Source organism: Pristiophorus japonicus, chromosome 11 (assembly GCF_044704955.1).
Source record: "Pristiophorus japonicus isolate sPriJap1 chromosome 11, sPriJap1.hap1, whole genome shotgun sequence".
NCBI classification, from domain to species: Eukaryota; Metazoa; Chordata; class Chondrichthyes; family Pristiophoridae; genus Pristiophorus; species Pristiophorus japonicus.
The window spans coordinates 148,591,640-148,614,863 of NC_091987.1; the positions used below are offsets into that span (position 1 = coordinate 148,591,640).

The 23,224-nt window shown below is 48.7% G+C and overlaps 1 long non-coding RNA gene across 1 annotated transcript in view; it reads right to left on the reverse strand.

Annotated features, from left to right (window-relative positions):
• The window catches only part of LOC139275871 (uncharacterized), a 47,595-nt gene extending 24,749 nt beyond the window's left edge, over positions 1-22,846 (reverse strand). The window contains exon 1 of the long non-coding RNA XR_011595776.1: positions 22,764-22,846. This is a non-coding gene — a long non-coding RNA (uncharacterized lncRNA). The remainder of the gene's footprint in view (positions 1-22,763) is intronic.
• Positions 22,847-23,224: the final 378 nt, after the last annotated feature.

Sequence of the window (23,224 nt, forward strand, 5' to 3'; positions counted from 1 at the left end):
GGAGAGTGAGAGTGAGTGAAACAGGGAGAGAGACTGAAACAGGGAGAGTGAGAGAGCGAGTGAGTGAAACAGGGAGAGTGAGAGAGTCAAACAGTGAGAGGAAGAGTGCGAAAGAGAGTGAGGGAGTGAAACAGGGAGTGAGAACAAGCGAGAGAGAGAGGGAGAATGAGAGAGATTGAAACAGCGAGAGAGAGAGAGAGGGAGAGTGAGAAAGAGTGAAACGGAGTGTGAGAGAGAGAGTGAAACAGTGAGAGTGAGAGAGTCAAACATGGAGAGGAAGAGTGCGAGAGAGTGAAACAGTAAGAGTGAGAGAGAGAGAGCGAGAGGGAGAGTGAGAGTGAAACAGTGAGAGTGAGTGAAATATGGAGAGGGAGAGACATAGAGAATGAGAGAAACAGGGACAGTGAGAGAGTGAAACAGTAAGAGGAAGAGTGCGAAAGAGAATGAGAGAGCGAAACAGGAAGAGTGAGAGGGAGAGAGTGAAACAGTGAGAGTGAGAGAGAGAAACAGGGAGAGGGAGAGAGAGAAACAGGGAGAGGGAGAGAGTGAAACAGTGAGAGTAAGAGAGAGAAACAGGAAGAGGGGGGAGAGAGAAAGAGAGTGCAACAGGGAGAGTGAGAGTGAAACAGAGAGAGTGAGAGTGAGTGTGAAACAGGGAAAGAGAGAGAGAGCGGAGCAGGGAGGTTGAGGGTGACAGTGAGTGAGTGAAATTGGGAGAGGGAGAGTGAGTGAGCGAAACAGGGAGAGTGATTGTGAGGGAGAGTATAATAGGGAGTGTGAGAGAGAGTGAAACAGGGTGAGAGGGAGTGAAACAGGGAGAGTGAGAGGGAGAGTGAGTGAAACAGGGAGAGTCAGAGAGAGAATGAGTGAAGCAGGGAAATGAAGAGAGAGAATGAGTGAAGCAGGGAGATGGAGCGTGAGAGAGCGTCAAACAGGGAGAGTGAGAGTGAGAGAGTGAAACAGGGAGAGGGAGAGAGTTAGTGAAACTGGGAGAGAATGAGAGAGTGAAATAGGGAGAGAGAGTGAAACGGAGAATGAGAGAAACAGGGAGAGGGAGAGAGAGAGAGAGTGAAACAGTGAGAGTATGAGAGTCAAACAGGGAGAGGAAGAGTGCGAAAGAGAATGAGAAAGTGAAACAGGGAGAGTGAGAAAGAGAGCAAGAGAGAGAGGGAGAATGAGAGAGATTGAAACAGGGAGAGAGAGAGAGAGGGAGAGTGAGAAAGAGTGAAACGGAGTGTGAGAGAGAGAGTGAAACAGTGAGAGTGAGCGAGTCAAACATGGAGAGGATGAGTGCGAAAGAGAGTGAGAGTGTGAAACAGGGAGAGTGAGAAAGACAGCGAGAGAGAGAGGGAGAGTGAGAGAGAGTGAAACAGTGAGAGTGAGTGAAACATGGAGAGGGAGAGAAATAGAGAATGAGAGAAACAGGGAGCGTGAGAGTGAAACAGTGAGAGTGAGAATGAGTGAGAGGGAGAGAGAGAGAAACAGGGAGAGTGAGAGAGAGTGCATAAAACAAGGAGAGTGAAACAGGGAGAGGGAGAGTGAGAAAGAGTGAAACAGGGAGAAACAGAGAGAGAGAGGGAGAAGCAGGGAGAGTGACAGAGTGAGAGAGGGGGTGAAACAGGGAGAGAGAGAGTGGAACAGGGAGAGCGAGAGTCAGATAGTGAAACCGGGAGAGTGAGGGTGAAACCAGGAGAGTGAGAGTGAGAGTGAAATAGGGAGATTGAGAGGGAGGGAGTGAAACAGTGAGAGTGAGAGAGTCAAACAGGGAGAGTGAGAGGGAGAGTGAGTGAAACAGGGAGAGTCAGAGAGAGAATGAGTATAGTGCGAAATGGAGAGAGAGAATGAGTGAAGCAGGGAGATGGAGAGTGAGAGAGCGTCAAACAAGGAGAGAGAGTGAGAGAGTGAAACAGGGAGAGGGAGAGAGTTAGTGAAACTGGGAGAGAATGAGAGAGTGAAATAGGGAGAGAGAGTGAAACGGAGAATGAGAGAAACAGGGAGAGGGAGAGAGAGTGAAACAGTGAGAGTGAGAGAGTCAAACAGGGAGAGGAAGAGTGCGAAAGAGAATGAGAGAGTGAAACAGGGAGAGTGAGAAAGAGAGCGAGAGAGAGAGGGAGAATGAGAGAGATTGAAACAGGGAGAGAGAGAGAGAGGGAGAGTGAGAAAGAGTGAAACGGAGTGTGAGAGAGAGAGTGAAACAGTGAGAGTGAGCGAGTCAAACATGGAGAGGATGAGTGCGAAAGAGAGTGAGAGTGTGAAACAGGGAGAGTGAGAAAGACAGCGAGAGAAAGGGAGAGTGAGAGAGAGTGAAACAGTGAGACTGAGTGAAACATGGAGAGGGAGAGAAATAGAGAATGAGAGAAACAGGGAGCGTGAGGATGAGAATGAGTGAGAGGGAGGGAGAGAGAGAGAAACAGGGAGAGTGAGAGAGAGTGCATAAAACAAGGATAGTGAAACAGGGAGAGGGAGAGTGAGAAAGAGTGAAACAGGGAGAAACAGAGAGAGAGAGGGAGAAGCAGGGAGAGTGACAGAGTGAGAGAGGGAGTGAAACAGGGAGAGAGAGAGTGGAACAGGGAGAGTGAGAGTCAGATAGTGAAACCGGGAGAGTGAGGGTGAAACCAGGAGAGTGAGAGTGAGAGTGAAAAAGTGAGAGGGAGAGAGTGAAACAGTGAGAGTGAGAGAGTCAAATAGGGAGAGGAAGAGTGCGAAAGAGAATGAGAGAGTGAAACATGAAGAGTGAGAGGGAGAGAGTGAAACAGTGAGAGTGAGAGAGAGACACAGGGAGGTGGAGAGAGAGAAAGAGAATGCAACAGGGAGAGTGAGAGTGAAACAGAGAGTGTGCGAGTGAGAGAGTGTGAAACAGGGAAAGAGAGAGAGAGAGGAGCAGGGAGGGTGAGGATGAGGGTGACAGTGAGTGAAATTGGGAGAGGGAGAGTGAGTGAGTGAAACAGGTAGAGCGAGAGTGAGGGAGAGTAAAACAGGGAGGGAGAGTGAGAGAGTGAAACAGGCAAAGTGAGAGAGAGTGAAACAGGGAGAGTGAGAGGGAGAGTGAGTGAAGCAGGGAGAGTCAGAGAGAGAATGAGTGAAGCAGGGAGATGGAGAGAGAGAGAATGAGTGAAGCAGGGAGATTGAGAGGGAGAGAATGAGTGAAGCAGGGACATGGAGAGTGAGAGAGCGTCAAACAGAAAGAGTGGGAGTGAGAGAGTGAAACAGGGAGAGTGAGAGAGAGTGAGAGTGAGAGAGAGAATGAAACAGGGAGAGGGAGAGAGTTAGTGAAACCGGGAGAGGAAGAGTGAGTGAAACACAGAGAGGGAGAGGGAGAGTGAAACAGGGCGAGTGTGAAACAGGGAGAATGGGCGTCAAACAGGGAGAGGAAGAGTGCGAAAGAGAATGAGAGAGTGAAATAGGGAGAGAGATTGAAACGGAGAATGAGAGAGAGAAACAGGGAGAAGGAGAGAGAGTGAAACAGTGAGAGTGAGAGAGAGTGAAACAGTGAGAGTGAGTGAAACATGGAGAGGGAGAGAAATAGAGAATGAGAGAAACAGGGAGCGTGAGATTGAAACAGTGAGAGTGATAATGAGTGAGAGGGAGGGAGAGAGAGAGAAACAGGGAGAGTGAGAGAGAGTACATAAAACAAGGAGAGTGAAACAGAGAGAGGGAGAGTCAGAAAGAGTGAAACAGGAAGAAACAGAGAGAGAGAGGGAGAAGCAGGGAGAGAGAGAGTGGAACAGGGAGAGCGAGAGTCAGATAGTGAAACCGGGAGAGTGAGGGTGAAACCAGGAGAGTGAGAGTGAGAGTGAAAAAGGGAGCGTGAAAGGGAGAGAGTGAAACAGTGAGAATGAGAGAGTGAAACAGGGAGAGGGAGTGAAACAGGAAGAGTGAGAGAGAGAAAAAGGGAGAGGGAGAGAGAGAAAGAGAGTGCAACAGGGAGAGTGAGAGTGAAACAGGGAGAGGGAGAGTAAGTGAGTGAAACAGGGAGAGGGAGAGTGAGTGAGTGAAACCGGGAGAGTGAGGGAAACAGGGAGATTGAGAGGGAGAGAGTGAAACAGTGAGAGTGAGAGTCAAACAGGGAGAGGAAGAGTGTGAAAGAGAGTGAGAGAGTGAAACAGGGAGAGTGAAACATGGAGAATGAGAATGTAAAACAGGGAAAGGGAGCGAGAGAGAGAGAGAGAGTGAGAGAGAGAGAAAGAGAGAGTGAAGCAGGGAAAGTGAGAGAGGGTGCGTAAAACTGGGAGAGAGTAAAACAGGGAGAGTGAGAGAGTCAAACAGGGAGAGAGAGAGAGAGAAGCAGGAGAGTGAGAGTGAAACAGGGAGAGTGAGAGAGTGTGAAATAGGGAGGGAGGGAGAGAGAGAGAGCAGGGAGGGTGAGAGTGACAGTGAGAGTGTGAAACCGGGAGAGTGAGAATGAAACCGGGAGAGAGTGAGAGTGGGAGAGTGAGAGAGAGTGAAACAGGGAGAGTGAGAGAGTGAGTGAAACATAGAAACATAGAAAATAGGTGCAGGAGTAGGCCATTCGGCCCTTCTAGCCTGCACCGCCATTCAATGAGTTCATGGCTGAACATGCAACTTCAGTACCCCATTCCTGCTTTCTCACCATACCCCTTGATTCCCCTAGTAGTAAGGACCTCATCTAACTCCTTTTTGAATATATTTAGTGAATTGGCCTCAACAACTTTCTGTGGTAGAGAATTCCACAGGTTCACCACTCTCTGGGTGAAGAAATTCCTCCTCATCTCGGTCCTAAATGGCTTCCCCCTTATCCTTAGACTGTGTCCCCTGGTTCTGGACTTCCCCAACATTGGGAACATTCTTCCTGCATCTAACCTGTCTAACCCCGTCAGAATTTTAAATGTTTCTATGAGGTTCCCTCTCATTCTTCTGAACTCCAGTGAATACAAGCCCAGTTGATCCAGTCTTTCTTGATAGGTCAGTCCCGCCATCCCGGGAATCAGTCTGGTGAACCTTCGCTGCACTCCCTCAATAGCAAGAATGTCCTTCCTCAGGTTAGGAGACCAAAACTGTACACAATACTCCAGGTGTGGCCTCACCAAGGCCCTGTACAATTGTAGCAACACCTCCCTGCCCTTGTACTCAAATCCCCTCGCTATGAAGGCCAACATGCCATTTGCTTTCTTAACCGCCTGCTGTACCTGCATGCCAACCTTCAATGACTGATGTACCATGACACCCAGGTCTCGTTGCACCTGCCCTTTTCCTAATCTGTCACCATTCAGATAATAGTCTGTCTCTCTGTTTTTACCACCAAAGTGGATAACCTCACATTTATCCACATTATACTTCATCTGCCATGCATTTGCCCACTCACCTAACCTATCCAAGTCGCTCTGCAGCCTCATAGAATCCTCCTTGCAGCTCACACTGCCACCCAACTTAGTGTCATCCGCAAATTTGGAGATACTACATTTAATCCCCTCGTCTAAATCATTAATGTACAGTGTAAACAGCTGGGGCCCCAGCACAGAACCTTGCGGTACCCCACTAGTCACTGCCTGCCATTCTGAAAAGTCCCCATTTACTCCTACTCTTTGCTTCCTGTCTGACAACCAGTTCTCAATCCATGTCAGCACACTACCCCCAATCCCATGTGCTTTAACTTTGCACATTAATCTCTTGTGTGGGACCTTGTCGAAAGCCTTCTGAAAGTCCAAATATACCACATCAACTGGTTCTCCCTTGTCCACTCTACTGGAAACATCCTCAAAAAATTCCAGAAGATTTGTCAAGCATGATTTCCCTTTCACAAATCCATGCTGACTTGGACCTATCATATTACCTCTTTCCAAATGCACTGCGATGACATCCTTAATAATTGATTCCATCATTTTACCCACTACCGATGTCAGGCTGACCGGTCTGTAATTCCCTGTTTTCTCTCTCCCTCCTTTTTTAAAAAGTGGGGTTACATTGGCTACCCTCCACTCCATAGGAACTGATCCAGAGTCAATGGAATGTTGGAAAATGACTGTCAATGCATCCACTATTTCCAAGGCCACCTCCTTAAGTACTCTGGGATGCAGTCCATCAGGCCCTGGGGATTTATCGGTCTTCAATCCCATCAATTTCCCCAACACAATTTCCCGACTAATAAGGATTTCCCTCAGTTCCTCCTCCTTACCGGGAGAGAGAGAGTGAGAGTAAAACAGGGAGGGAGAATGAAACAGGGAGAGTGAGAGAGAATGAAACAGAGAGAGAGTGAAACAGAGAGAGTGAGAGAGCGAGTGTGTGAAACAGGGAGAGTGAGAGTGAGATAGTGAAGCAGGCAGAGCGAGAGAGTCAAACAGGGAGAGGAAGAGTGCGGAAAAGAGTGAGAGAGTGAAACAGGGAAAATGAGAGAAAGAAGGAGAGAGCAAGAGAGAGAGAGTGAGAGTGAACCACAGAGAGGGAGAGAGTGAGAGAGATTGAAATAGGGAAAGGGAGTGAGAAAGAGTGAAATGGGGGAGAGAGAGAGAGAGAGAGAGTGAGGTGAAACATGGAAAGGGAGAGAAATAGAGAATGAGAGAAACAGGGAGAGTAAGAGAGAGAGTGAAACAGGGTGAGGGAGAGTGAGTGAAACAGGGAGAGTGAGAGAGAGAGAGAGAGTGAAACAGGGTGAGGGAGAGTGAGAGAGAGTGAAATAGAGAGTGTGAGTGAAACATGGAGAGGGAGAAATAGAGAGAATGAGAGAAATAGAGAGAGTGAGAGTGAAACAGGCAGAGTGAAACAGTGAGAGTGAGAGAGTCAAATAGGGAGAGTGAGAGAAACAGGGAGAGGGAGAGGAAGAGAGAGAAACAGAGAGAGTGAGAGAGAATGCATGAAACCGGGAGCGTGAAACAGGGAGAGTGCGAGTGAAACAGGGAGAGGGCGAGTGAAAAAGAGTGAAACAGGGAGAGGGAAACAGGGTGAGAGAGAGAGAAGCAGGGAGAGTGAGAGAGTGAAACCGAGAGAGGGAGAGTGAGTGAGTGAAACCGGGAGAGGGAGTGAAACAGTGAGAGTGAGAGAGTCAAACAGGGAGAGAAAGAATGCGAAAGAGAGTGAGAGAGTGAAACAGAGAGTGAGAGCGAGCGAGAGAGAGAGAAGGAGAATGAGAGCGATTGAACAGGGAGAGAGAGAGAGAGGGAGAGTGAGAAAGAGTGAAACAGAGTGTGAGAGAGAGAGTGAAACAGTGAGAGTGTGAGAGAGAAACAGGGAGAGGGAGAGAGAGAAACAGGGAGAGGGAGAGAGAGAAAGAGAGTGAAACAGAGAGAGTGAGAGAGTGTGAAACAGGGAAAGAGAGAGAGGAGCAGGGAGGGTGAGGGTGAGAGTGAGTGAGTGAAATTGGGAGAGGGAGAGTGAGTGAGCGAAACAGGGAGAGTGAGAGTGAGGGAGAGTAAAACAGGGAGGGAGAGTGAGAGAGTGAAACAGGGAGAGTGAGAGTGAGGGAGAGTAAAACAGGGAGGGAGAGTGAGAGAGTGAAACAGGGAGAGTGAGAGAGAGTGAAACAGGGAGAGGGAGAGTGAGTGAAACAGGGAGAGTGAGAGTGAGGGAGAGTAAAACAGGGAGGGAGAGTGAGAGAGTGAAACAGGGAGAGTGAGAGAGAGTGAAACAGGGAGAGGGAGAGTGAGTGAAACAGGGAGAGTCAGAGAGAGAATGAGTGAAGCAGGGAGATGGAGAGTGAGAGAGCGTCAAACAGGGAGAGTGAGAGTGAGAGTGTGAAACAGGGAGAGTGAGAGAGAAGGTGGGTGAGAGAGAGAGAGAGAGAGAATGAAACAGGGAGAGGGAGAGAGTTAGTGAAACTGGGAGAGGAAGAGTGAGTGAAACAAGGAGAGGGAGAGGGAGAGGGAGAGTGAAACAGGGAGAATGTGAAACAGGGAGAGTGGGAGTCAAACAGGGAGAGGAAGAGTGCGAAAGAGAATGAGAGAGTGAAATTGGGCGAGAGAGTGAAATGGAGAATGAGAGAAACAGGGAGAAGGAGAGAGAGTGAAACAGTGAGAGTGGGAGTCAAACAGGGAGAGGAAGAGTGCGAAAGAGAATGAGAGAGTGAAATTGGGCGAGAGAGTGAAATGGAGAATGAGAGAAACAGGGAGAAGGAGAGAGAGAGTGAAACAGTGAGAGTGAGTCAAAAAGGGAGAGGAAGAGTGCGAAAGAGAATGAGAGAGTGAAATAGGGAGAGTGAGAGGGAGAGTGAGAAAGAGTGAAACGGAGTGTGAGAGAGAGAGTGAAACAGTGAGAGTGAGAGAGTCAAACATGGAGAGTACGAGTGCGAAAGAGAGTGAGAGTGTGAAACAGGGAGAGTGAGAAAGAGAGCGAGAGTGAGAGAGAGTAAAACAGTGAGAGTGAGTGAAACATGGAGAGGGAGAGAAAAGAGAATGAGAGAAACAGGGAGCGTGAGAGTGAAACAGTGAGAGTGAGAATGTGAGAGAGAGAGGAAGGGAGAGAGAGAGAAACAGGGAGAGTGAGAGAGAATGCATGAAACAAGGAGAGTGAAACAGGGAGTGGGAGAGTGAGAAAGAGTGAAACAGGGAGAAAGAGAGAGAGCGAGGGATTGAAACAGGGAGAGAGAGAGAGAGTGGAACAGGGAGAGCGAGAGTGAGATGGTGAAACCGGGAGAGTGAGAGTGAAACTAGGAGAATGAGACTGAGAGTGAAAAAGTGAGAGTGAGAGGGAGAGAGTGAAATAGTGAGAGTGAGAGAGTCAAACAGGGAGAGGAAGAGTGCGAAAGAGAATGAGAGAGTGAAACAGGGAGAGAGAGTGAAACAGGAAGAGTGAGAGAGAGAAACAGGGAGAGGGAGAGCGAGAAAGAGAGTGCAACATGGAGAGTGAGAGTGAAACAGGGAGGGAGAGTGAGAGAGTGAAACAGGGAGAGTGAGAGAGAGTGAAACAGGGAGAGAGGGAGAGTGAGTGAAACAGAGAGAGTCAGAGAGAGAATGAGTGAAGCAGGGAGATGGAGAGAGAGAGAATGAGTGAAGCAGGGAGATGGAGAGTGAGAGAGCGTCAAGCAGGGAGAGTGAGAGTGAGTGAGTGAAACAGGGAGAATGAGAGAGAGGGTGAGTGAGAGAGAGAGAGAGAATGAAACAGGGAGAGGGAGAGAGTTAGTGAAACCGGGAGAGGCAGAGTGAGTGAAACACGGAGAGGGAGAGGGAGAGTTAAACAGGGAGAATGTGAAACAGGGAGAGTGAGAGTCAAACAGGGAGAGGAAGAGTGCGAAAGAGAATGAGAGAGTGAAATTGGGCGAGAGTGAAATGGAGAATGAGAGAAACAGGGAGAAGGAGAGAGAGTGAAACAGTGAGATTGAGTCAAACAGGGAGAGGAAGAGTGCGAAAGAGAATGAGAGAGTGAAACAGGGAGAGAGAGAGTGAGAGTGGGAGAGCAAAACAGGGAGAGTGAGAGGGAGAGTGTGTAAGAGTGAGTGAGAGTCAAACAGGGAGAGGATAGTTAAACAGGGATAGAGAGTGTGAAACAGGGAGAGGGGGAGAGAGGGAAACAGGGAGAGTGAGAGAGAAAGAGAGTGTGAAACAGGGTGAGAGAGTGAGTGAAACAGGGAGAGAGAGAGTGAGTGAGAGTCAAACAGGGAGAGGAAGAGTGTGAGAGTGAGAGTGAAACAGGGATAGAGAGAGAGTGAAACGGGGAGAGTGAGAGAGAGAGAGTGTGAAGCAGGGAGTGTGAGAGAGAGTTAAATGGAGAGAGTGAGTGAGAAAGTGAAAGAGGGCGAGAGAAAGAGTGAGAGAGAATGAAACAGGGTGAGTGAGAGTAAGAGAGTGAAACAGGGAGAGGAAGAGAGAGTTGGTGAGTGAGAGAGAGTATTAAACAGGGAGAGGGTGAGAGAGGGTGAAAGAGAGAGAGAGAGAGAGAGAGTGAAACAGTGAGAGTGTGAAAAGGGAGAGTGAGAGAGTGAAACAGGGAGAGTGTGAAAATGGAGAGTGAGAGAATAAAACAGTGAGAGTGAGAATGAGAGAGATTGAAACAGGGAGAGGGAGATCGAGAATGCAAGAGTGAAACAGAGAGTGGGAGAGAGAGAGAGTGAAACAGGGAGTGGGAGAGAGTGAGAGGGAGAGGGAGAGTGAGAGTGAAACTGGGAGAGTGAAAGTGACAGAGAGTTAGTGAGTGAGTGAGAGAGGGTGAGAGAGAGAATGAAATAGGGAGAGGGAGCGAGTTAGTGAAACCGGGAGAGGGAGAGTGAATGAAACACGGAGAGGGAGAGGGAGAGAGAGAGAGAAACAGGGAGAGTGGGAAAGTGATAGAGTGAAACCGGGAGAGAGAGGGAAACAGGGAGAGTGAGAGATAGAGAGAGTGAAACAGTGAGAGTGAGAGTCAAACAGGGAGAGAAAGAGAGTGAGAGAGTGAAACAGGGAGAGTGAAACATGGAGAATGAGAATGTAAAACAGGGAAAGGGAGCGAGAGAGAGAGAGAGTGAGAGAAAGAGAGAGTGAAGCAGGGAAAGTGAGAGAGGGTGCGTAAAACTGGGAGAGAGTGAAACAGGGAGAATGAGAGAGTCAAACAGGGAGAGAGAGAGAGAGAGAAGCAGGAGAGTAAGAGTGAAACAGGGAGAGTGAGAGAGTGTGAAATAGGGAGGAAGGGAGAGAGAGAGAGCAGGGAGGGTGAGAGTGACAGTGAGAGTGTGAAACCGGGAGAGTGAGAATGAAACCGGGAGAGAGTGAGAGTGGGAGAGTGAGAGAGAGTGAAACAGAGAGAGTGAGTGAAACCGGGAGAGAGAGAGTGAGAGTAAAACAGGGAGGGAGAATGAAACAGGGAGAGTGAGAGAGAATGAAACAGAGAGAGAGAGTGAAACAGAGAGAGTGAGAGAGCGAGTGAGTGAAACAGGAAGAGTGAGAGTGAGATAGTGAAGCAGGCAGAGCGAGAGAGTCAAACAGGGAGAGGAAGAGTGCGGAAAAGAGTGAGAGAGTGAAACAGGGAGAATGAGAGAAAGAGGGAGAGAGCAAGAGAGAGAGAGTGAGAGTGAACCACAGAGAGAGAGAGAGTGAGAGAGATTGAAATAGGGAAAGGGAGTGAGAAAGAGTGAAATGGGGGGGAGAGAGAGAGAGAGAGAGTGAGGTGAAACATGGAAAGGGAGAGAAATAGAGAATGAGAGAAACAGGGAGAGTGAGAGAGAGAGAGAGTGAAACAGGGTGAGGGAGAGTGAGAGAGAGTGAAATAGAGAGTGTGAGTGAAACATGGAGAGGGAGAAATAGAGAGAATGAGAGAAATAGGGAGAGTGAGAGTGAAACAGGCAGAGTGAAACTGTGAGAGTGAGAGAGTCAAATAGGGAGAGTGAGAGAAACAGGGAGAGGGAGAGGAAGAGAGAGAAACAGAGAGAGTGAGAGAGAATGCATGAAACAGGGAGCGTGAAACAGGGAGAGTGCGAGTGAAACAGGGAGAGGGCGAGTGAAAAAGAGTGAAACAGGGAGAGGGAAACAGGGTGAGAGAGAGAGAAGCAGGGAGAGTGAGAGAGTGAAACCGGGAGAGTGAGAATGAAACCAGGAGAGTGAGAGTGAAACAGGGAGAGGGAGAGTGAGTGAGTGAAACAGGGAGAGGGAGAGTGAGTGAGTGAAACAGGGAGAGGGAGTGAAACAGGGAGATTGAGAGGGAGAGAGTGAAACAGTGAGAGTGAGAGAGTCAAACAGGGAGAGGAAGAATGCGAAAGAGAGTGAGAGAGTGAAACAGAGAGTGAGACCGAGCGAGAGAGAGTGAAGGAGAATGAGAGCGATTGAAACAGGGAGAGAGAGAGAGAGGGAGAGTGAGAAAGAGTGAAACGGAGTGTGAGAGAGAGAGTGAAACAGTGAGAGTGTGAGAGAGAAACAGGGAGAGGGAGAGAGAGAAAGAGAGTGCAACAGGGAGAGTGAGAGTGAAACAGAGAGAGTGAGAGAGTGTGAAACAGGGAAAGAGAGAGAGGAACAAGGAGGGTGAGGGTGAGAGTGAGTGAGTGAAATTGGGAGAGGGAGAGTGAGAGAGAGTGAAACAGGGAGAGTGAGAGTGAGGGAGAGTAAAACAGGGAGGGAGAGTGAGAGAGTGAAACAGGAAGAGAGGGAGAGTGAGTGAAACAGGGAGAGTCAGAGAGAAAATGAGTGAAGCAGGGAGATGGAGAAAGAGAGAATGAGTGAAGCAGGGAGATGGAGAGTGAGAGAGCGTCAAACAGGGAGAGTGAGAGTGAGAGAGTGAAACAGGGAGAGTGAGAGAGAGGGAGAGAGAGAGAGAGAGAGAATGAAACAGGGAGAGGGAGAGAGTTAGTGAAACTGGGAGAGGAAGAGTGAGTGAAACACGGAGAGGGAGAGTGAAACAGGGAGAATGTGAAACAGGGAGAGTGGGAGTCAAACAGGGAGAGGAAGAGTGCGAAAGAGAATGAGAGAGTGAAATTGGGCGAGAGAGTGAAATGGAGAATGAGAGAAACAGGGAGAAGGAGAGAGAGTGAAACAGTGAGAGTGAGTCAAACAGGGAGAGGAAGAGTGCAAAAGAGAATGAGAGAGTGAAACAGGGAGAGTGAGAGGGAGAGTGAGAAAGAGTGAAACAGAGTGTGAGAGAGAGAGTGAAATAGTGAGAGTGAGAGAGTCAAACAGGGAGAGGAAGAGTGCGAAAGAGAATGAGAGAGTGAAACAGGGAGAGAGAGTGAAACAGGAAGAGTGAGAAAGAGAAACAGGGAGAGGGAGAGCGAGAGAGTGCAACATGGAGAGTGAGATTGAAACAGGGAGGAAGAGTGAGAGCGTGAAACAGGGAGATTAAGAGAGAGTGAAACAGGGAGAGAGGGAGAGTGAGTGAAACAGAGAGAGTCAGAGAGAGAATGAGTGAAGCAGGGAGATGGAGAGAGAGAGAATGAGTAAAGCAGGGAGATGGAGAGTGAGAGAGCGTCAAACATGGAGAGTGAGAGTGAGAGAGTGAAACAGGGAGAGTGAGAGAGAGGGTGAGTGAGAGAGAGAGAGCGAATGAAACAGGGAGAGGGAGAGAGTTAGTGAAACCGGGAGAGGAAGAGTGAGTGAAACACAGAGAGGGAGAGTGAAACAGGGAGAATGTGAAACAGGGAGAGTGGGAGTCAAACAGGGAGAGGAAGAGTGCGAAAGAGAATGAGAGAGTGAAATTGTGCGAGAGAGTGAAATGGAGAATGAGAGAAACAGGGAGAAGGAGAGAGAGTGAAACAGTGAGAGTGAGAGAGTCAAACATGGAGAGTAAGAGTGCGAAAGAGAGTGAGAGTGTGAAACAGGGAGAGTGAGAAAGAGAGCGAGAGAGAGGGAGAGTGAGAGAGAGTAAAACAGTGAGAGTGAGTGAAACATGGAGAAGGAGAGAAAAGAGAATGAGAGAAACAGGAAGCGTGAGAGTGAAACAGTGAGAGTGAGAATGAGAGAGAGAGAGGAAGGGAGAGAGAGAGAAACAGGGAGAGTGAGAGAGAATGCATGAAACAAGGAGAGTGAAACAGGGAGTGGGAGAGTGAAAAAAGGTGAAACAGGGAGAAAGAGAGTGAGCAAGGGATTGAAACAGGGAGAGAGAGAGAGAAAGAGTGGAACAGGGAGAGCGAGAGTGAGATGGTGAAACCAGGAGAGTGAGAGTGAAACTAGGAGAATGAGACTGAGAGTGAAAAAGGGAGCGTGAGAGGGAGAGAGTGAAATAGTGACAGTGATTGAGTCAAACAGGGAGAGGAAGAGTGCGAAAGAGAATGAGAGAGTGAAACAGGGAGAGAGAGTGAAACAGGAAGAGTGAGAGAGAGAAACAGGGAGAGGGAGAGGGAGAGAGAGTGCAACAGGGAGAGTGAGAGTGAAACAGGGAGAGTGAGAGTGAGAGAGTGTGAAACAGGGAGAGAGAGAGAGCGAGAGGAGCAGGGAGTGTGAGGGTGACAGTGAGTGAGTGAAACTGGGAGAGGGTGAGTGAGTAGTGAAACAGGGAGAGTGAGAGTAAGGGAGAGTAAAACAGGGAAGGAGAGTGAAAGAGTGAAACAGGAAGGGTGAGAGAGAGTGAAACAGGGTGAGAAGGAGAGTGAGTGAAACAGGGAGAGTCAGAGAGAGAATGAGTGAAGCAGAGAAAGGGAGAGTGAGAGAGAGTCAAACAGGGCGAGTGTGTGAGTGAGAGAGTGAAACAGGGAGTGTGAGAGTGAGTGAAACGGAGAGAAACAGTGAGCGTGAGAGAATCAAACAGGGAGAATGAGTGAAACAGAGAGTGAGAGAGAGTGAAACAGGGAGAATGAGAGCGTGAAACAGAGAGTGAGAGTGAGAGAGCAACATAGGGAGAGTGAGAGAGAGAGAAAGAGAGTGAAAAAGTGAGAGAGGGAGAGGAAGAGTGTAAAAGTGAGAGAGTGAAACAGGGAGAGTGAGAGAAACAGGGAGAGAGAGGGAGAGAAAACCAGGGAGAGAGAGAGTGAGAGAGATTGAAACAGAGAGAGGGGGAGAGAGGAAAATGGGGAGTGAGAGAGAGAAAAAGAGAGTGTGAAACAGGGTGAGAAACAGGGTGAGTGAGAGATTGAAATCGGGAGAGTGAGAGTGAGAGAGAGTGAAACCGGGAGAGAGAGAGTGAGAGTGGGAGAGCAAAACAGGGAGAGTGAGAGAGAGAGAGTGTAAGAGTGAGTGAGAGTCAAACAGGGAGAGGAAGAGTGTGAGAGTGATAGTGAAACAGGGATAGAGAGAGTGAAACAGGGAGAGGGGGAGAGAGGGAAACAGGGAGAGTGAGAGAGAAAGAAAGAGAGTGTGAAACAGGGTGAGAGAGTGAGTGAAACAGGGAGAGAGAGAGTGAGTGAGAGTCAAACAGGGAGAGGAAGAGTGTGAGAGTGAGAGTGAAACAGGGATAGAGAGAGAGTGAAACGGGGAGAGTGAGAGAGAGAGTATGAAGCAGGGAGTGTGAGAGAGAGTTAAATGGAGAGAGTGATTGAGAAAGTGAAAGAGGGCGAGAGAAAGAGTGAGAGAGAATGAAACAGGGTGAGTGAGAGAGTGAAACAGGGAGAGGGAGAGAGAGTTAGCGAGTGAGAGTATTAAACAGGGAGAGGGTGAGAGAAGGTGAAAGAGAGAGAGAGAGAGAGAGAGAGTGAAACAGTGAGAGTGTGAAAAGGGAGAGTGAGAGAGTGAAACAGGGAGAGTGTGAAAATGGAGATTGAGAGAATAAAACAGTGAGAGTGAGAATGGGAGAGATTGAAACAGGGAGAGGGAGATCGAGAATGCAAGAGTGAAACAGAGAGTGGGAGAGAGAGAGAGTGAAACAGGGAGTGGGAGGGAGAGGGAGAGTGAGAGTGAAACTGGGAGAGTGAAAGTGACAGAGAGTTAGTGAGTGAGTGAGAGAGAGAATGAAATAGGGAGAGGGAGCGAGTTAGTGAAACCGGGAGAGGGAGAGTGAATGAAACACGGAGAGGGAGAGGGAGAGAGATAGAGAAACAGGGAGAGTGGGAGAGTGATAGATTGAAACCGGGAGAGAGAGGGAAACAGGGAGAGTGAGAGATAGAGAGAGTGAAACAGTGAGAGTGAGAGTCAAACAGGGAGAGGAAGAGTGCGAAAGAGAGTGAGAGAGTGAAACAGGGAGAGTGAAACATGGAGAATGAGAATGTAAAACAGGGAAAGGGAGCGAGAGAGAGAGAGAGTGAGAGAGAGAGAAAGAGAGAGTGAAGCAGGGAAAGTGAGAGAGGGTGCGTAAAACTGGGAGAGCGTGAAACAGGGAGAGTGAGAGAGTCAAACAGGGAGAGAGAGAGAGAGAAGCAGGAGAGTGAGAGTGAAACAGGGAGAGTGAGAGAGTGTGAAATAGGGAGGAAGGGGGAGAGAGAGAGCAGGGAGGGTGAGAGTGACAGTGAGAGTGTGAAACCGGGAGAGTAAGAATGAAACCGGGAGAGAGTGAGAGTGGGAGAGTGAGAGAGAGTGAAACAGGGAGAGTGAGTGAAACCGGGAGAGAGAGAGTGAGAGTAAAACAGGGAGGGAGAATGAAACAGGGAGAGTGAGAGAGAATGAAACAGAGAGAGAGAGTGAAACAGAGACAGTGAGAGAGCGAGTGAGTGAAACAGGGAGAGTGATAGTGAGATAGTGAAGCAGGCAGAGCGAGAGAGTCAAACAGGGAGAGGAAGAGTGCGGAAAAGAGTGAGAGAGTGAAACAGGGAGAATGAGAGAAAGAGGGAGAGAGCAAGAGAGAGAGAGTGAGAGTGAACCACAGAGAGAGAGAGAGTGAGAGAGATTGAAATAGGGAAAGGGAGTGAGAAAGAGTGAAATGGGGGAGAGAGAGAGAGAGAGAGAGTGAGGTGAAACATGGAAAGGGAGAGAAATAGAGAATGAGAGAAACAGGGAGAGTGAGAGAGAGAGAGAGTGAAACAGGGTGAGGGAGAGTGAAATAGAGAGTGTGAGTGAAACATGGAGAGGGAGGAATAGAGAGAATGAGAGAAATAGGGAGAGTGAGAGTGAAACAGGCAGAGTGAAACAGTGAGAGTGAGAGAGTCAAATAGGGAGAGTGAGAGAAACAGGGAGAGGGAGAGGAAGAGAGAGAAACAGAGAGAGTGAGAGAGAATGCATGAAACAGGGAGCGTGAAACAGGGAGAGTGAGAGTGAAACAGGGAGAGGGCGAGTGAAAAAGAGTGAAACAGGGAGAGGGAAACAGGGTGAGAGAGAGAGAAGCAGGGAGAGTGAGAGAGTGAAACCGGGAGAATGAGAATGAAACCAGGAGAGGGAGAGTGAGTGAGTGAAACAGGGAGAGGGAGAGTGAGTGAGTGAAACAGGGAGAGGGAGAGTGAGTGAGTGAAACCGGGAGAGGGAGTGAAACAGGGAGATTGAGAGGGAGAGAGTGAAACAGTGAGAGTGAGAGAGTCAAACAGGGAGAGGAAGATTGCGAAAGAGAGTGAGAGAGTGAAACAGAGAGTGAGAGCGAGCGAGAGAGAGAGAAGGAGAATGAGAGTGATTGAAACAGGGAGAGAGAGAGAGAGGGAGAGTGAGAAAGAGTGAAACGGCGTGTGAGAGAGAGAGTGAAACAGTGAGAGTGAGAGAGTCAAACATGGAGAGTAAGAGTGCGAAAGAGAGTGAGAGTGTGAAACAGGGAGAGTGAGAAAGAGAGCGAGAGAGAGGGAGAGTGAGAGAGAGTAAAACAGTGAGAGTGAGTGAAACATGGAGAGGGAGAGAAAAGAGAATGAGAGAAACAGGAAGCGTGAGAGTGAAACAGTGAGAGTGAGAATGAGAGAGAGAGAGGAAGGGAGAGAGAGAGAAACAGGGAGAGTGAGAGAGAATGCATGAAACAAGGAGAGTGAAACAGGGAGTGGGAGAGTGAAAAAAGATGAAACAGGGAGAAAGAGAGTGAGCGAGGGATTGAAACAGGGAGAGAGAGAGAGAAAGAGTGGAACAGGGAGAGCGAGAGTGAGATGGTGAAACCGGGAGAGTGAGAGTGAAACTAGGAGAATGAGACTGAGAGTGAAAAAGGGAGCGTGAGAGGGAGAGAGTGAAATAGTGACAGTGATTGAGTCAAACAGGGAGAGGAAGAGTGCGAAAGAGAATGAGAGAGTGAAACAGGGAGAGAGAGTGAAACAGGAAGAGTGAGAGAGAGAAACAGGGAGAGGGAGAGAGAGTGCAACAGGGAGAGTGAGAGTGAAACAGGGAGAGTGAGAGTGAGAGAGTGTGAAACAGGGAGAGAGAGAGAGCGAGAGGAGCAGGGAGTGTGAGGGTGACAGTGAGTGAGTGAAACTGGAAGAGGGTGAGTGAGTAGTGAAACAGGGAGAGTGAGAGTAAGGGAGAGTAAAACAGGGAAGGAGAGTGAAAGAGTGAAACAGGGAGAGTGAGAGAGAGTGAAACAGGGTGAGAGGGAGAGAGAGTGAAACAGGGAGAGTCAGAGAGAGAATGAGTGAAGCAGAGAAAGGGAGAGTGTGTGAGTGAGAGTGAAACAGGGAGTGTGAGAGTGAGTGAAACGGAGAGAGAGAAACAGTGAGCGTGAGAGAATCAAACAGGGAGAGTGAGTGAAACAGAGAGTGAGAGAGAGTGAAACAGGGAGAATGAGAGCGTGAAACAGAGAGTGAGAGAGCAACATAGGGAGAGTGAGAGAGAGAGAAAGAGAGTGAAAAAGTGAGAGTGAGAGAGTCAAACAGGGAGAGGAAGAGTGTAAAAGTGAGAGAGTGAAACAGGGTGAGTGAGAGAAACAGGGAGAGAGAGGGAGAGAAAACCAGGGAGAGAGAGAGTGAGAGAGATTGAAACAGAGAGAGGGGGAGAGAGGAAAACGGGGAGTGAGAGAGAGAAAAAGAGAGTGTGAAACAGGGTGAGAAACAGGGTGAGTGAGAGATTGAAATCGGGAGAGTGAGAGTGAGAGAGAGTGAAACCGGGAGAGAGAGAGTGAGAGTGGGAGAGCAAAACAGGGAGAGTGAGAGAGAGAGAGTGTAAGAGTGAGTGAGAGTCAAACAGGGAGAGGAAGATTGTGAGAGTGATAGTGAAACAGGGATAGAGAGAGTGAAACAGGGAGAGGGGGAGAGAGGGAAACAGGGAGAGTGAGAGAGAAAGAAAGAGAGTGTGAAACAGGGTGAGAGAGAGAGTGAAACGGGGAGAGTGAGAGAGAGAGTGTGAAGCAGGGAGTGTGAGAGAGAGTTAAATGGAGAGAGTGAGTGAGAAAGTGAAAGAGGGCGAGAGAAAGAGAATGAAACAGGGTGAGTGAGAGAGTGAAACAGGGAGAGGGAGAGAGAGTTAGCGAGTGAGAGAGAGTATTAAACAGGGAGAGGGTGAGAGAGGGTGAAAGAGAGAGAGAGAGAGAGAGAGAGAGAGTGAAACAGTGAGAGTGTGAAAATGGAGAGTGAGAGAATAAAACTGAGAGTGAGAATGAGAGAGATTGAAACAGGGAGAGAGAGATCGAGAATACAAGAGTGAAACAGAGAGTGGGAGAGAGAGAGAGTGAAACAGGGAGTGGGAGAGAGAGAGAGTGAGAGGGAGAGGGAGAGTGAGAGTGAAACTGGGAGAGTGAAAGTGACAGAGTTAGTAAGTGAGTGAGAGAGAGAATGAAATAGGGAGAGGGAGCGAGTTAGTGAAACCGGGAGAGGGAGAGTGAATGAAACACGGAGAGGGAGAGGGAGAGAGCGAGAGAAACAGGGAGAGTGGGAGAGTGATAGATTGAAACCGGGAGAGAGAGGGAAACAGGGAGAGTGAGAGATAGAGAGAGTGAAACAGTGAGAGTGAGAGTCAAACAGGGAGAGGAAGAGTGCGAAAGAGAGTGAGAGAGTGAAACAGGGAGAGTGAAACATGGAGAATGAGAATGTAAAACAGGGAAAGGGAGCGAGAGAGAGAGAGAGTGAGAGAGAGAGAAAGAGAGAGTGAAGCAGGGAAAGTGAGAGAGGGTGCGTAAAACTGGGAGAGCATGAAACAGGGAGAGTGAGAGAGTCAAACAGGGAGAGAGAGAGAGAGAAGCAGGAGAGTGAGAGTGAAACAGGGAGAGTGAGAGAGTGTGAAATAGGGAGGAAGGGGAGAGAGAGAGCAGGGAGGGTGAGAGTGACAGTGAGAGTGTGAAACCGGGAGAGTGAGAATGAAACCGGGAGAGAGTGAGAGTGGGAGAGTGAGAGAGAGTGAAACAGGGAGAGTGAGAGAGTGAGTGAAACCAGGAGAGAGAGAGTGAGAGTAAAACAGGGAGGGAGAATGAAACAGGGAGAGTGAGAGAGAATGAAACAGAGAGAGAGAGTGAAACAGAGAGAGTGAGAGAGCGAGTGAGTGAAACAGGGAGAGTGATAGTGAGATAGTGAAGCAGGCAGAGCGAGAGAGTCAAACAGGGAGAGGAAGAGTGCGGAAAAGAGTGAGAGAGTGAAACAGGGAGAATGAGAGCGAGAGAGTGAGAGTGAACCACAGAGAGAGAGAGTGAGAGAGATTGAAATAGGGAAAGGGAGTGAGAAAGAGTGAAATGGGGGAGAGAGAGAGAGAGAGAGAGAGAGAGTGAGGTGAAACATGGAAAGGGAGAGAAATAGAGAATGAGAGAAACAGGGAGAGTGAGAGAGAGAGAGAGTGAAACAGGGTGAGGGAGAGTGAAATAGAGAGTGTGAGTGAAACATGGAGAGGGAGGAATAGAGAGAATGAGAGAAATAGGGAGAGTGAGAGTGAAACAGGCAGAGTGAAACAGTGAGAGTGAGAGAGTCAAATAGGGAGAGTGAGAGAAACAGGGAGAGGGAGAGGAAGAGAGAGAAACAGAGAGAGTGAGAGAGAATGCATGAAACAGGGAGCGTGAAACAGGGAGAGGGCGAGTGAAAAAGAGTGAAACAGGGAGAGGGAAACGGTGAGAGAGAGAGAAGCAGGGAGAGTGAGAGAGTGAAACCGGGAGAGTGAGAATGAAACCAGGAAAGTGAGAGTGAGAGTGAAGCAGGGAGAGGGAGAGGGAGTGAGTGAAACAGGGAGAGGGAGAGTGAGTGAGTGAAACCGGGAGAGGGAGTGAAACAGGGAGATTGAGAGGGAGAGAGTGAAACAGTGAGAGTGAGAGAGTCAAACAGGGAGAGGAAGAGTGCGAAAAAGAGTGAGAGAGTGAAACAGAGAGTGAGAGCGAGCGAGAGAGAGAGGAGAATGAGAGCGATTGAAACAGGGAGAGAGAGAGAGAGGGAGAGTGAGAAAGAGTGAAACGGAGTGTGAGAGAGAGAGTGAAACAGTGAGAGTGTGAGAGTCAAACATGGAGAGGAAGAGTGCGAGAGAGTGAGAGTGTGAAACAGGGAGAGTGAGATCGAGAGTGAGAGTGTGGGAGAGTAAAACAGGGAGGGAGAGTGAGAGAGTGAAACAGGGAGAGTGAGAGAGTGAAACAGGGAGAGTGAGGGAGAGTAAAACAGGGAGGGAGAGTAAGAGAGTGAAACAGGGAGAGTGAGAGAGAGTGAAACAGGGAGAGAGGGAGAGTGAGTGAAACAGGGAGAGTCAGTGAGAGAATGAGTGAAGCAGGGAGATGGAGAGAGAGAGAATGAGTGAAGCAGGGAGATGGAGAGTGAGAGAGCGTCAAACAGGGAGAGTGAGAGTGAGAGAGTGAAACAGGGAGAGTGAGAGAGAGGGAGAGTGAGAGAGAGAGAGAGAATGAAACAGGGAGAGTTAGTGAAACTGGGAGAGGAAGAGTGAGTGAAACACGGAGAGGGAGAGGGAGAGGGAGAGTGAAACAGGGAGAATGTGAAACAGGGAGAGTGGGAGTCAAACAGGGAGAGGAAGAGTGCGAAAGAGAATGAGAGAGTGAAATTGGGCGAGAGAGTGAAATGGAGAATGAGAGAAACAGGGAGAAGGGGAGAGAGTGAAACAGTGAGAGTGAGTCAAACAGGGAGAGGAAGAGTGCGAAAGAGAATGAGAGAGTGAAACAGGGAGAGTGAGAGGGAGAGTGAGAAAGAGTGAAACGGAGTGTGAGAGAGAGAGTGAAACAATGAGAGTGAGAGAGTCAAACATGGAGAGTAAGAGTGCGAAAGAGAGTGAGAGTGTGAAACAGGGAGAGTGAGAAAGAGAGCGAGAGAGAGGGAGAGTGAGAGAGAGTAAAACAGTGAGAGTGAGTGAAACATGGAGAGGGAGAGAAAAGAGAATGAGAGAAACAGGGAGCGTGAGAGTGAAACAGAGAGTGAGAATGAGAGAGAGAGAGGGAGGGAGAGAGAGAGAAACAGGGAGAGTGAGAGAGAATGCATGAAACAAGGAGAGTGAAACAGGGAGTGGGAGAGTGAGAAAGAGTGAAACAGGGAGAAAGAGAGTGAGCGAGGGATTGAAACAGGGAGAGAGAGAGAGATAGAGTGGAACAGGGAGAACGAGAGTGAGATGGTGAAACCGGGAGAGTGAGAGTGAAACTAGGAGAATGAGACTGAGAGTGAAAAAGGGAGAGTGAGAGAGTGAAATAGTGAGAGTGAGAGAGTCAAACAGGGAGAGGAAGAGTGCGAAAGAGAATGAGAGAGTGAAACAGGGAGAGAGAGTGAAACAGGAAGAGTGAGAGAGAGGAACAGGGAGAGGGAGAGGGAGAGAGAGTACAACAGGGAGAGTGAGAGTGAAACAGGGAGAGTGAGAGTGAGAGAGTGTGAAACAGGGAGAGAGAGAGAGAGAGAGAGAGAGAGGGAGGAGCAGGGAGGGTGAGCGTGACAGTGAGTGAGTGAAACTGGGAGAGGGAGAGTGAGTGAGTAAAACAGGGAGAGTGAGAGTAAGGGAGAGTAAAACAGGGAGGTAGAGTGAGAGAGTGAAACAGGGAGAGTGAGAGAGAGTGAAACAGGGTGAGAGGGAGAGTGAGTGAAACAGGGAGAGTCAGAGAGAGAATGAGTGAAACAGGGAGAGGGAGAGTGAGAGAGAGTGAAACAGGGAGAGTGAGAGTGAGAGTGAAACAGGGAGTGTGAGAGTGAGTGAAACAGGGAGTGAGAGAGAGAAACAGTGAGAGTGGGAAAGTCAAACAGGGAGAGTGAATGAAACGGAGAGTGAGAGAGAGAGTGAAACAGGGAGAATGAGAGCGTGAAACAGAGAGTGAGAGTGAGAGAGCAACAGAGGGTGAGTGAGAGAGAGAGAGAGAAAGAGAGTGAAAACGTGAGAGTCAAACAGGGAGAGGAAGAGTGTAAAAGTGAGAGAGTGAAACAGGGAGAGAGTGAGAGAAACAGGGAGAGAGAGAGAGAACCAGGGAGAGGGAGAGTGAGAGTGATTGAAACAGAGAGAGGGGGAGAGAGGGAAACAGGAGGAGTGAGAGAGAGAGAAAGAGAGTGTGAAACAGTGTGAGTGTGAAACAGGGTGAGTGACAGATTGAAATCGGGTGAGTGAGAGTGAGAGAGAGTGAAACAGGGAGAGAGAGAGTGAGAGCAAAACAGGGAGAGTGAGAGAGAGAGAGAGTGAAAGAGTGAGTGAGAGTCAAACAGGAAGAGGAAGAGTGTGAGAGTGAGAGTGAAACAGGGATAGAGATGTGGTATATGTAGCACACAAATCACTGACTCCACACGGTCTGGTGTAAAACTAACTGCTGTGACCTTCGTCCTTTATTGTTCAGCTCCAGAGTGCCTCTCAGGTGTGGTGGTCAGCCTTTTATAGCGCCTGTTGCAGGCACTTCCAGGTTTCCCACCACAGCGCCCTCTGTGGTGTAGCATTGTGCTTACATTACATTTAAGGTACCAGGACGATACACACATCAATACATAACATCACACTTGTCCAACGGAAGGCAGGTAGGCATAGTCAGTGCGTTAGTATGGTACATGTTATCTGGTACATTAACTAGTTATTGACTGGTAACGGATCCCTGATTTCCTTGTGAGCCCTTATCAACGTGTTCAGTTGCTCTTGCATTATCAATAGTTTGAAATAGAAGCAAGAAATGTAAAAAAAAATGCACAGGTATTCAGTATATAAAAAATATTGTTAGCATTCTACAAAAATGGTGCAGAGGTTATTTAATA